Source organism: Cherax quadricarinatus, chromosome 1 (genome assembly GCF_038502225.1).
Source record: "Cherax quadricarinatus isolate ZL_2023a chromosome 1, ASM3850222v1, whole genome shotgun sequence".
Classification (NCBI taxonomy): Eukaryota; Metazoa; Arthropoda; class Malacostraca; order Decapoda; family Parastacidae; genus Cherax; species Cherax quadricarinatus.
In genome coordinates this window covers 99,064,201-99,076,327 of record NC_091292.1, presented here as the reverse complement: position 1 = coordinate 99,076,327, position 12,127 = coordinate 99,064,201, and positions in this window count along the sequence as shown.

Below are 12,127 nucleotides of genomic sequence, written 5' to 3'. Positions count from 1 at the left end.
CCCTTGTCGGAATCTCCGCTCCTAGGGAGAGTGTTAGGTCCTAAATAGGTGTGAATTAAGATGTAGCACAATTTTCTCACTAGCGGCTTCTTCAGCATCTACAGAGTTGACAGATATTCTGGTATATTATACAGATACACATACTATCACATAAAATTCCCAGTATTCCTGTTCACATCCAGGCGTTTACCGCAATCAATCTGTGATAGTTATTACAGCGCAGGTCAACATATCAACCTTAGAAATCCTTCGTTCCGGCCCTTCTCTTTCTCTCTCTCTCACTGGGCAAGCCAACACCTGCTGGGGGTCTAAACTACTCACGCAAAAAAGGCTAACTCTAAGTCGCACATAAATATCAACAACTGTGTCGGATGGGACTTACGCCATATGCACCACAGAGCTACGATAACACAATTTTCTTTCTATCTCAGAGGGAATCAGTTGCTATAAATGCGACTGTGGTAACGAGGAAATACCGTCAGTTTATCTGTGTGTGTTATAATTAATTTCCGTTTGACGGAATAAGCGTGTTTTCGTTTAATGCTTCCACCTGCCGTTGTGGTAGCTGACAAAAGTTGTCGCTCAGAGCCACTCAGCAGGTGACTTCCACTCGGCCGGTCAACCGGCTTTACCTGTCGCTAATCAAGATAGATGATACCTATGCTGACCGCTTGGGGAGAGGGAGGGGAAGGGAAAGGAGAGAGAGAAAAAGAGAGAGAGAGAGAGAGTTCCAGATGAGGTGATGTGGGTACCAGCTTCTAGCTTGTAAATAAAGTTAGGAACCTTTAAAACCCTTTAACCCAACTTTTTAAAACCTCGTGAAATCTCGTGACTCGAAGCAGCAAACAAATCATGAGAAATTTCACGTCATATTCAGAAAACTGCAAGAGTGACACGAAGAATATAAAGACGATGAAAAATGTTAAGATGTAAGTATCTACGAGGCTTATATTTTAACGTAAATCCTATAGATGAATCCTAAAGATAAATCCTGTAGACTAATCCTACAGATAACTCCTATAGACCAGTTCTACAGATAAATCTTCCCATTCCTATCCCGTAACTCATCTCTTGTCTATCTCCCCAACCCATCCCCAACCCATCACCAACCCATCACCAATCCATCACCAACCCATCGCCTACCCATCATCAACCCATCACCAATCCTTCACCAACCCATCACCAATCCTTCACCAACCCATCACCAACCCATCACCAACCAATCACCAATCCATCACTAATCCTTTACCAACCCATCACCAACACATACCAATCCATCACCAACACATCACCAACCCATCCCCAAACCCATCACCAACCCATCACATACCCATCATCAACCCATCACCAATCCTTCACCAACCCATTACCAACCCATCACAAACCCATCACCAATCCATCACTAATCCTTAACCAACCCATCACCAACACATACCAATCCATCACCAACCCATCGCCTACCCATCATCAACCCATCACCAATCCTTCACCAACCCATCACCAACCCATCACCAACCAATCACCAATCCACCACTAATCCTTCACCAACCCATCACCAACACATACCAATCCATCACCAACACATCACCAACCCATCCCCAAACCCATCACCAACCCATCACCTACCCATCATCAACCCATCACCAATCCTTCACCAACCCATTACCAACCTATCACAAACCCATCATCAATCCATCACTAATCCTTAACCAACCCATCACCAACACATACCAATCCATCACCAACACATACCAATCCATCACCAACCCATCGCCTACCCATCATCAACCCATCACCAATCCTTCACCAACCCATTACCAACCCATCACAAACCCATCACCAATCCATCACTAATCCTTAACCAACCCATCACCAACACATACCAATCCATCACCAACACATACCAATCCATCACCAACCCATCGCCTACCCATCATCAACCCATCACCAATCCTTCACCAACCCATCACCAACCCATCACCAACCCATCACCAATCCATCACAAATCCTTAACCAACCCATCACCAACACATACCAATCCATCACCAACCCATCACCAACCCATCAACTTGAAGACTTCTGGCTCTACCAGGGGAGTGGAGCGTCAGATCCTACTCACTAGAAATATCTAAGTCAGAAAATCACCGTTGAAGACTCGTTAAACAGTCACCCATCACCGCTGAACAGTCACCCATCACTGTTGTTAGAAGCGTGAACGGAGTCTCGCGTCTGGAACTCACGACTCAAGAAGATCATCACTGGGCTATTGGCGCTATTCTTTCAGATTTGGAGTCAAAATACCCTCCCCCTCCCTTGACTCTTCCATTTGTTATTGTTATTGTTGCCTGTCTCGCTCTTCCTCCGTCTCTTCGTCTCTGTCCCTCCTTCTGACTATACCTCTCCCTCTATTTCTCCCTCTCCCACTCATACCCGTTCCCCTTCCTCTCTCTCTCTCTCTCTCTCTCTCTCTCTCTCTCTCTCTCTCTCCTCCTACCTCTCCTTCTATGTTACCTTCTCTCTTTCCCTCTTTACTTTTTCCTTCTCAATATCCTCCCTACCCTCCCTTTCAAATTCTTTCTCCCTATCTTCTTTCTCATCTTTTCTACCGCTCTCTCTCTCTCTTTCTCCCTTACCCTACCCCTCTAATTCTTTCTCCCTATCTTTCTCCACTCTCATCTTTCTCTCCCTTTCTCTCTCTCTCTCTATCAGTTTAAAACCTCACAAAAATCACAAGAAATCCCCCTCCCCAAGTGTTAAACCTTTCGCAAGGACTTGAAGACTGACCCTAAACAGCGGATCAGAAATTCTTTCTGCCTCTGATGTTTTTTCTTGGGAGGTTAGTGACCTGGAGTGACCTGTACCTGGGTGCGACCTGCTGACACACCTCTTGCTGGAGCATTACCGGACCTGGAACCTGTTGCCCGGTTGTGGACTGTCGAGGTACCTGTTTCAAGGTGTTTACCTGACGAGGCTCCTGTCAGTCATACACAGTGACCATGTCAGTCATACACAGTGACCATGTCAGTCATACACAGTGACCATGTCAGTCATACACAGTGACCATGTCAGTCATACACAGTGACCATGTCAGTCATACACAGTGACCATGTCAGTCATACACAGTGACCATGTCATTCATACACAGTGACCATATCAGTTATACACAGTGACCATGTCAGTCATACACAGTGACCATGTCAGTCATACACAGTGACCATGTCAGTCATACACAGTGACCATGTCAGTCATACACAGTGACCATGTCAGTCATACACAGTGACCATGTCAGTCATACACAGTGACCATGTCAGTCATACATAGTGACCATATCAGTTATACACAGTGACCATGTCAGTCATACGCAGTGACCATGTCAGTCATACACAGTGACCATGTCAGTCATACACAGTGACCATGTCAGTCATACACAGTGAACATGTCAGTCATACACAGTGACCATGTCAGTCATACACAGTGACCATGTCAGTCATACACAGTGACCATGTCAGTCATACGCAGTGACCATGTCAGTCATACACAGTGACCATGTCAGTCATACATAGTGACCATGTCAGTCATGCATAGTTATCATGTCAGTCATACGCAGTGACCATGTCAGTCATACACAGTGACCATGTCAGTCATACACAGTGACCATGTCAGTCATACACAGTGAACATGTCAGTCATACACAGTGACCATGTCAGTCATACACAGTGACCATGTCAGTCATACACAGTGACCATGTCAGTCATACACAGTGACCATGTCAGTCATACACAGTGACCATGTCAGTCATACACAGCGACCATGTCAGTCATACACAGTGACCATGTCAGTCATACACAGTGACCATGTCAGTCATACACAGTGATCATGTCAGTCATACACAGTGACCATGTCAGTCATACACAGTGACCATGTCAGTCATACACAGTGACCATGTCAGTCATACACAGTGACCATGTCAGTCATACACAGTGACCATGTCAGTCATACACAGTGACCATGTCAGTCATACACAGTGACCATGTCAGTCATACACAGTGACCATGTCAGTCATACACAGTGACCATGTCAGTCATACACAGTGACCATGTCAGTCATACACAGTGACCATGTCAGTCATACACAGTGACCATGTCAGTCATACACAGTGACCATGTCAGTCATACACAGTGACCATGTCAGTCATACACAGTGACCATGTCAGTCATACACAGTGACCATGTCAGTCATACACAGTGACCATGTCAGTCATACACAGTGACCATGTCAGTCATACACAGTGACCATGTCAGTCATACACAGCGACCATGTCAGTCATACACAGTGACCATGTCAGTCATACACAGTGACCATGTCAGTCATACACAGCGACCATGTCAGTCATACACAGTGACCATGTCAGTCATACACAGTGACCATGTCAGTCATACACAGTGACCATGTCAGTCATTTATTATTGACATGATGTTGTTGACTTTCTCGCCATTGGCTGTAATCATAATCACATAATTATTATTATTATTATTACAATCAGAAACCAAAGGTAGTGTATTATGACATTAGTTAGATAAATATAAACATTACAATATATATCATGTGGGAGTTCGAACACGTGGATTGGGTAAAGTAATACTCACGTAGGCTGGTAGTACGTATAATTACAGATAATGTGGGGAGCGCCCTTACAGCCGTAACCTATCTCTCTTGCTCACTCTCGTCAACTGACTGGCCGCCCACAGTACCCATATGTGAGGGGGTCTTTGAATAGTGCTAGGTCAGCACAATATGAGTTCAGACAGTGACTCAGGCAGAGACGGTTGGCAGTGAGTCAACTACTGGTACAATGGTTACTGGTAACTGGTTACTACTACTGAGAGCTCGGCGACGCTAACATATGTCGTCCCGACATACAGCTAATACAAACTAGAGATGGCAGGTGTACGGCTTGGGCTGATTCTATACAATGTCAAAGTACACAACAATTGAACATTATAACATACATAAGTAGAATATTGGAATTTACATAACTGACTATAATGAAACTTACTGTAACTGAAACTGTAATGCATTACAAGGTATATATAGCACAACTCATCGAATGAAACTCAACATTGGGATTACACAATAGAAGTGATAAAAAAAAAAATTTGATCGATCGATCTGTATTCATGTGATCTACGGATTCTGAGGAAGAAATATATACAAAGAAAGAAGTGTTTAACAGAAAGGCAGATTCGGTGCACTCAAATCTAGACTGTTAACTCTCAGAATTCGGAGAGAACGTGAACACAAAAACAAAAAAAAATCTTGAATACTGATAAGTTGATACTGTAATTATTCATCTATACAGGTTATTTACATTTAACCCCAACTCTGCTAGGGTGAGATTGACATATGCAGAATGGGTGTCATCTCTGGGAGGATCAAACTCTGTTGCACTGGCTAACTCATGCTGTATTTGAGGCAAATCTGAATTGGAAGTTACAAATGATACTTGAGGATTTCTCAATACCTGTCGTGTACGTAGGGAATAACGACATTCAGGTTGATCGTCTGACTGAGTATCAGAGGTAGAGAGTACAGGATCAGGAGGATTGTCAGAGTCTGTCACATTAGTCTGGGTTGGAACATCATTATCATCACATACTAACTTCATATGATCTAAATGCGATTCTTTATACTGACCAGTACTAATTTCTCTAACCTTATACTTATTACCAGTGATATGTTCAACTACTCGATAAGGACCAACAAACTTTTGATCAAGCTTAGGCATTGCAGACGTTTTGTTAAAGTTAGTCAGCATAACTCTCGAACCTACTTTGATTTTGGATGGCTTTGCTCGAGTGTTTGCGACTCTTGTAAATTCTGCTGTTGATTTATGAAGTGTTTCACGGATTCTTCTAAAAACACTTTGAGCTAAGCTGGTACGAGTTGCTATGAAATCATCAGGGTTGTAATTTGGTTTCGGATTAGAATATAGCAACTCATAAGGCAAACGTTTATCTACACCATACAATGCATAATGTGGAGTGTCACCTATAGAAACATTGTAAGCAGAATTTATAGCACACTGCACATCAGGTATAACTTCATCCCAAGTTTCACTGTTGGGATTGATAGTGGCTCTCAAGACATCAAGTACTTTCTTATTGGTTCGTTCCGCTAACCCATTGCTGGCAGGATGATGAGGAACAATGGTGGATTTAGAGATCTTGTACAAGGTACACAAATTTTCAAGAATCTCATTACAGAATTCACCTCCATTATCTGTTACTAGGGACTTAGGGGTGGTATGCCTGCAGATAATGCGTTCTTTAAACGCTTTAGCTACTGTCTCGGCAGTCTTATCTGCAATAGGAACTAACTCACAATATCTGGTGAAATGGTCTACCATAACACACAGATGTTTGTTGCCCTGGAGGGAACACTGGAAATTAGTTAACAAATCTAGTGCAACTCTTTCCCACGGTTCGCTGCTAGTTTTTTTTTTTTTTTTTTCTTCAGTATATTCTTACAACAATATCTTGCTGTGACTGATACGACAAAAATTGCTTGCAAAAATAATGGTAGACAAGTCTGCGAAAAGATTAAAGGAATGAGACACTGCTGGCATACGAAAAAAAAAAAAAGGTACACATAGGAATAAATGGATAATTTAGTATACTGGGGTGAATATCACTGCAGGAACTACAATGACAAATACTGGAGAATACAGTGCTGAAAGAATACAAGACAAAAAAAATGAATTACTTCACATGGAGTGACTGACTGGTACACTACAGCATAATACTTACTACAGACAGGAGTAGCATAAAAAACACAGATAAAAAAATAAAAATATGAGATGAGCGATAACACTGAAAAATATTGCAAAAATAATGAGTCAAAGAAACACTGAGTCTACACTGAAAACACAAGGCTTAGAGTACACAAGAAATTCACTGTAAATGTCTCACACACGCAAATGTCTTTAAATGCAAGAAAATGTCTATAAACAGAAAATTATCACTGAAGTCTGGAGTGGTAGACGGTGATGGTGACGAGTGATGAGGTGAAGACGTTGTCCTGTGCGGGAGATGACGCCTACACTCGCACTGTCGTCGTGAAGAAATGCGCTTTCTAGGTGAACTCACAGAACTGGCTTTATCGTTGGCGCTCAGCTACAATCTCTTGACCAATTATGTGAGCCAAAACAGTATTAGGACCCGGTACAAGGGTGCAAACAACCACAGGTAGATGAGGTGGAGAGTGGGGGTGGTGGGTGGGTGAAGGGAGCGTGACTCAACTCGCTGGCTCTCGCTGGCGCTCACTGGCGCACACTCTCACCACTACACACGAAGGTGGCTTGACTAAGCCACAATATGCCACAGGGATGGTGAAGACCACTCTTAGCATCCAACTGGGAGCACAAAGCGATATGAGACAATACTTCAGAGGAACTTGCGTGGCTTACTTCTCTCTCTCAGCTGGGTTAGGAAGCTGGGTTGGCTGACTGGCTTAACCCACAAGAATGGCTGACTAGAAGACGTGTAACGATGCACACAGCATGAAGGAGCGGGTGGATGACAGGAGACAGGCTGGATGGTAGGCTGAGGTAGGCTGACTTCACTTCCACAGTCTGGCTTACTACTGGCTTAATTGCAAAATCCGGATCAACCCCTCGGAGATTAAGCAATTAGCACACGAACTAAGCCAGGAAGCTTGAAACGGCTGCAACAGGCTTGCAGGCTGGAGGTTGTGAAGGGGTAGCTGGTGCTGGAGGTGAGATGGTTCACCTTTGACCCTGCCGGCTACTCACAAACAGTCTTCTAACGTCTTGAAATACCCGTAAAAACTAAATCCACGCTCCACACCGCTGCCACCATTTATCATGTGGGTTCGATACGTGGATTGGGTAAAAATACTCACGTAGGCTGGTAGTACGTATAATATACGGAAAGTATGGGAAGCGCCAACAGCCGTACCTGTCTCTCTGCTCCTCTCGTAAACTGACTGGCCCACAGTGCCTATATGTGAGGGGGATGTTTGAAATAGTGCTATGGTCAGCAGCAATATGAATACAGACAGTGATTCACAGAGACAGTTGGTAGTGAGTCATCTACTGGTACACTGGTTACTGGTAACTGGTTACTAGTATCGTGATGTACTGGCCATGTATCGTGATGTAATGGCTATGTATCGTGTTGTACTGGCCATGTATCGTGATGTACTGGTCATGTATCGTGATGTACTGGCCATGTATCATGAGGTACTGGCCATGTATCATGATGTACTGGCCATGTATCGTGATGTACTGGCCATGTATCGTGAGGTACTGGTCATGTATCATGAGGTACTGGTCATGTATCGTGAGGTACTGGCCATGTGTCGTGATGCACTGGCCATGTATCGTGATGTACTGACCATGTATCGTTATGTACTGGCCATGTATCGTGAGGTACTGGCCATGTATCGTGATGTACTGGCCATGTATCATGAGGTACTGTCCATGTATCGTGAGGTACTGGCCATGTATCGTGATGTACTGGCCGTGTATCATGAGGTACTGGCCATGTATCGTGATGTACTGGCCATGTATCGTGATGTACTGACAATGTATCGTGATGTAATGGCCATGTATCGTGACGTACTGGCCATGTATCGTGATGTACTGGCCATGTATCGTGATGTACTGACAATGTATCGTGATGTACTGGCCATGTATCGTGAGGTACTGGCCATGTATCGTGATGTACTGGCCATGTATCATGAGGTACTGGCCATGTATCGTGATGTACTGTCCATGTATCATGAGGTACTGGCCATGTATCGTGAGGTACTGGCCATGTATCGTGATGTACTGGCCATGTATCATGAGGCACTGGCCATGTATCATGAGGTACTGGCCATGTATCGTGATGTACTGGCCATGTATCGTGATGTACTGGCCATATATCGTAATGTACTGGCCATGTATCGTGATGTACTGGCTATGTATCGTGATGTACTGGCCATGTATCGTGACGTACTGGCCATGTATCGTGATGTACTGGCCATGTATCGTGATGTACTGGCCATGTATCGTGATGTACTGGCCATGTATCGTGAGGTACTCGCCATGTATCGTGAGGTACTGGCCATGTATCGTGATGTACTGGCCATGTATCATGAGGTACTGGCCATGTATCGTGATGTACTGACCATGTATCATGAGGTACTGGCCATGTATCGTGATGTACTGGCCATGTATCATGAGGTACTGGCCATGTATCATGAGGTACTGGCCATGTATCATGAGGTACTGGCCATGTATCATGAGGTACTGGCCATGTATCATGAGGTACTGGCCATGTATCATGAGGTACTGGCCATGTATCATGAGGTACTGGCCATGTATCATGAGGTACTGGCCATGTAACGTGAGGTACTGGCCATGTATCGTGAGGTACTGGCAATGTATCATGAGGTACTGGCCATGTAACGTGAGGTACTGGCCATGTATCGTGAGGTACTGACCATGTATCATGAGGCACTGGCCATGTATCATGAGGTACTGGCCATGTAACGTGAGGTACTGGCCATGTATCATGAGGTACTGGCCATGTATCGTGAGGTACTGGCCATGTATCATGAGGCACTGGCCATGTATCATGAGGTACTGGCCATGTATCATGAGGTACTGGCCATGTATCATGAGGTACTGACCATGTATCATGAGGTACTGGCCATGTATCATGAGGTACTGGCCATGTATCATGAGGTATTGGCCATGTATCATGAGGTACTGGCCATGTATCATGAGGTACTGGCCATGTATCATGAGGTACTGACCATGTATCATGAGGTACTGGCCATGTATCATGAGGTACTGGCCATGTATCATGAGGTACTGGCCATGTATCATGAGGTACTGGCCATGTATCATGAGGTACTGGCCATGTTTCATGAGGTACTGGCCATGTATCATGAGGTACTGGCCATGTATCATGAGGTACTGGCCATGTATCATGAGGTACTGGCCATGTATCATGAGGTACTGGCCATGTATCATGAGGTACTGGCCATGCATCATGAGGTACTGGCCATGTATCATGAGGTACTGGCCATGTATCGTGATGTACTGGCCATGTATCATGAGGTACTGGCCATGTATCATGAGGTACTGGCCATGTATCGTGATGTACTGGCCATGTATCATGAGGTACTGGCCATGTATCATGAGGTACTGGCCATGTATCATGAGGTACTGACCATGTATCATGAGGTACTGGCCATGTATCATGAGGTACTGGCCATGTATCATGAGGTACTGGCCATGTATCATGAGGTACTGGCCATGTATCATGAGGTACTGGCCATGTATCATGAGGTACTGGCTATGTATCATGAGGTACTGGCCATGTATCATGAGGTACTGACCATGTATCATGAGGTACTGGCCATGTATCATGAGGTACTGGCCATGTATCATGAGGTACTGGCCATGTATCATGAGGTACTGGCCATGTATCATGAGGTACTGGCCATGTATCATGAGGTACTGGCCATATATCATGAGGTACTGGCCATGTATCATGAGGTACTGACCATGTATCATGAGGTACTGGCCATGTATCATGAGGTACTGGCCATGTATCATGAGGTACTGGCCATGTATCATGAGGTACTGGCCATGTATCATGAGGTACTGGCCATGTATCATGAGGTACTGGCCATGTATCATGAGGTACTGGCCATGTATCATGAGGTACTGGGCATGTATCGTGATGTACTGGCCATGTATCATGAGGTACTGGCCATGTATCGTGATGTACTGGCCATGTATCATGAGGTACTGGCCATGTATCATGAGGTACTGGCCATGTATCGTGATGTACTGGCCATGTATCATGAGGTACTGGCCATGTATCATGAGGTACTGGCCATGTATCATGAGGTACTGGTCATGTATCATGAGGTACTGGCCATGTATCATGAGGTACTGGTCATGTATCATGAGGTACTGGCCATGTATCGTGATGTACTGGCCATGTATCATGAGGTACTGGCCATGTATCATGAGGTACTGGCCATGTATCGTGATGTACTGGCCATGTATCATGAGGTACTGGCCATGTATCATGAGGTACTGGCCATGTATCATGAGGTACTGACGGAAGACCACAAGAGAGGGTATCAGTGTGTAAATGTATCAACATTTTGCTCATTAGACAAAGCAAACTGGAAATCCTTCTTTGAAACTTTTTCTTTGAGAATCCTTCTTTGTGAATCCTTCTTTGTGAATCCTTCTTTGTGAATCCTTCTTTGAGAATCCTTCTTTGAAAATCCTTCTTTGAAAATCCTTCTTTGATAATTCTTCTTTGAGAATCTCTTCTTTGAAAATCCTTCTTTGAGAATCCTTTCTTTGAGAATCCTTTCTTTGAAAATCCTTCTTTGAGAATACCTTCTTTGAAAATCCTTCTTTGAGAATCCTTCTTTGAAAATCCTTCTTTGAAAATCCTTCTTTGAAAATCCTTCTTTGATAATCCTTCTTTGAAAATCCTTCTTTGAGAATCCCTTCTTTGAAAATCCTTCTTTGAGAATCCTTCTTTGAAAATCCTTCTTTGAAAATCCTTCTTTGAAAATCCTTCTTTGAAAATCCTTCTTTGAAAATCCTTCTTCGAAAATCCTTCTTTGAAAATCCTTCTTTGAAAATCCTTCTTTGAAAATCCTTCTTTGAAAATCCTTCTTTGAAAATCCTTCTTTGAAAATCCTTCTTTGAAAATCCTTCTTTGATAATTCTTCTTTGAGAATCCCTTCTTTGAAAATCCTTCTTTGAAAATCCTTCTTTGAGAATCCTTTCTTTGAAAATCCTTCTTTGAAAACTCTACTTTGAAAATCTTTGAAAATCCTTCTTTGAAAATCCTTCTTTGAAAATCCTTCTTTGAAAATCCTTCTTTGAAAATCCTTCTTTGAAAATCCTTCTTTGAAAATCTTTCTTTGAAAATCCTTCTTTGATAATTCTTCTTTGAGAATCCCTTCTTTGAAAATCCTTCTTTGAAAATCCTTCTTTGAGAATCCTTTCTTTGAAAATCCTTCTTTGAAAACTCTACTTTGAAAATCTTTGAAAATCCTTCTTTGAGAATCCTTCTTTGAA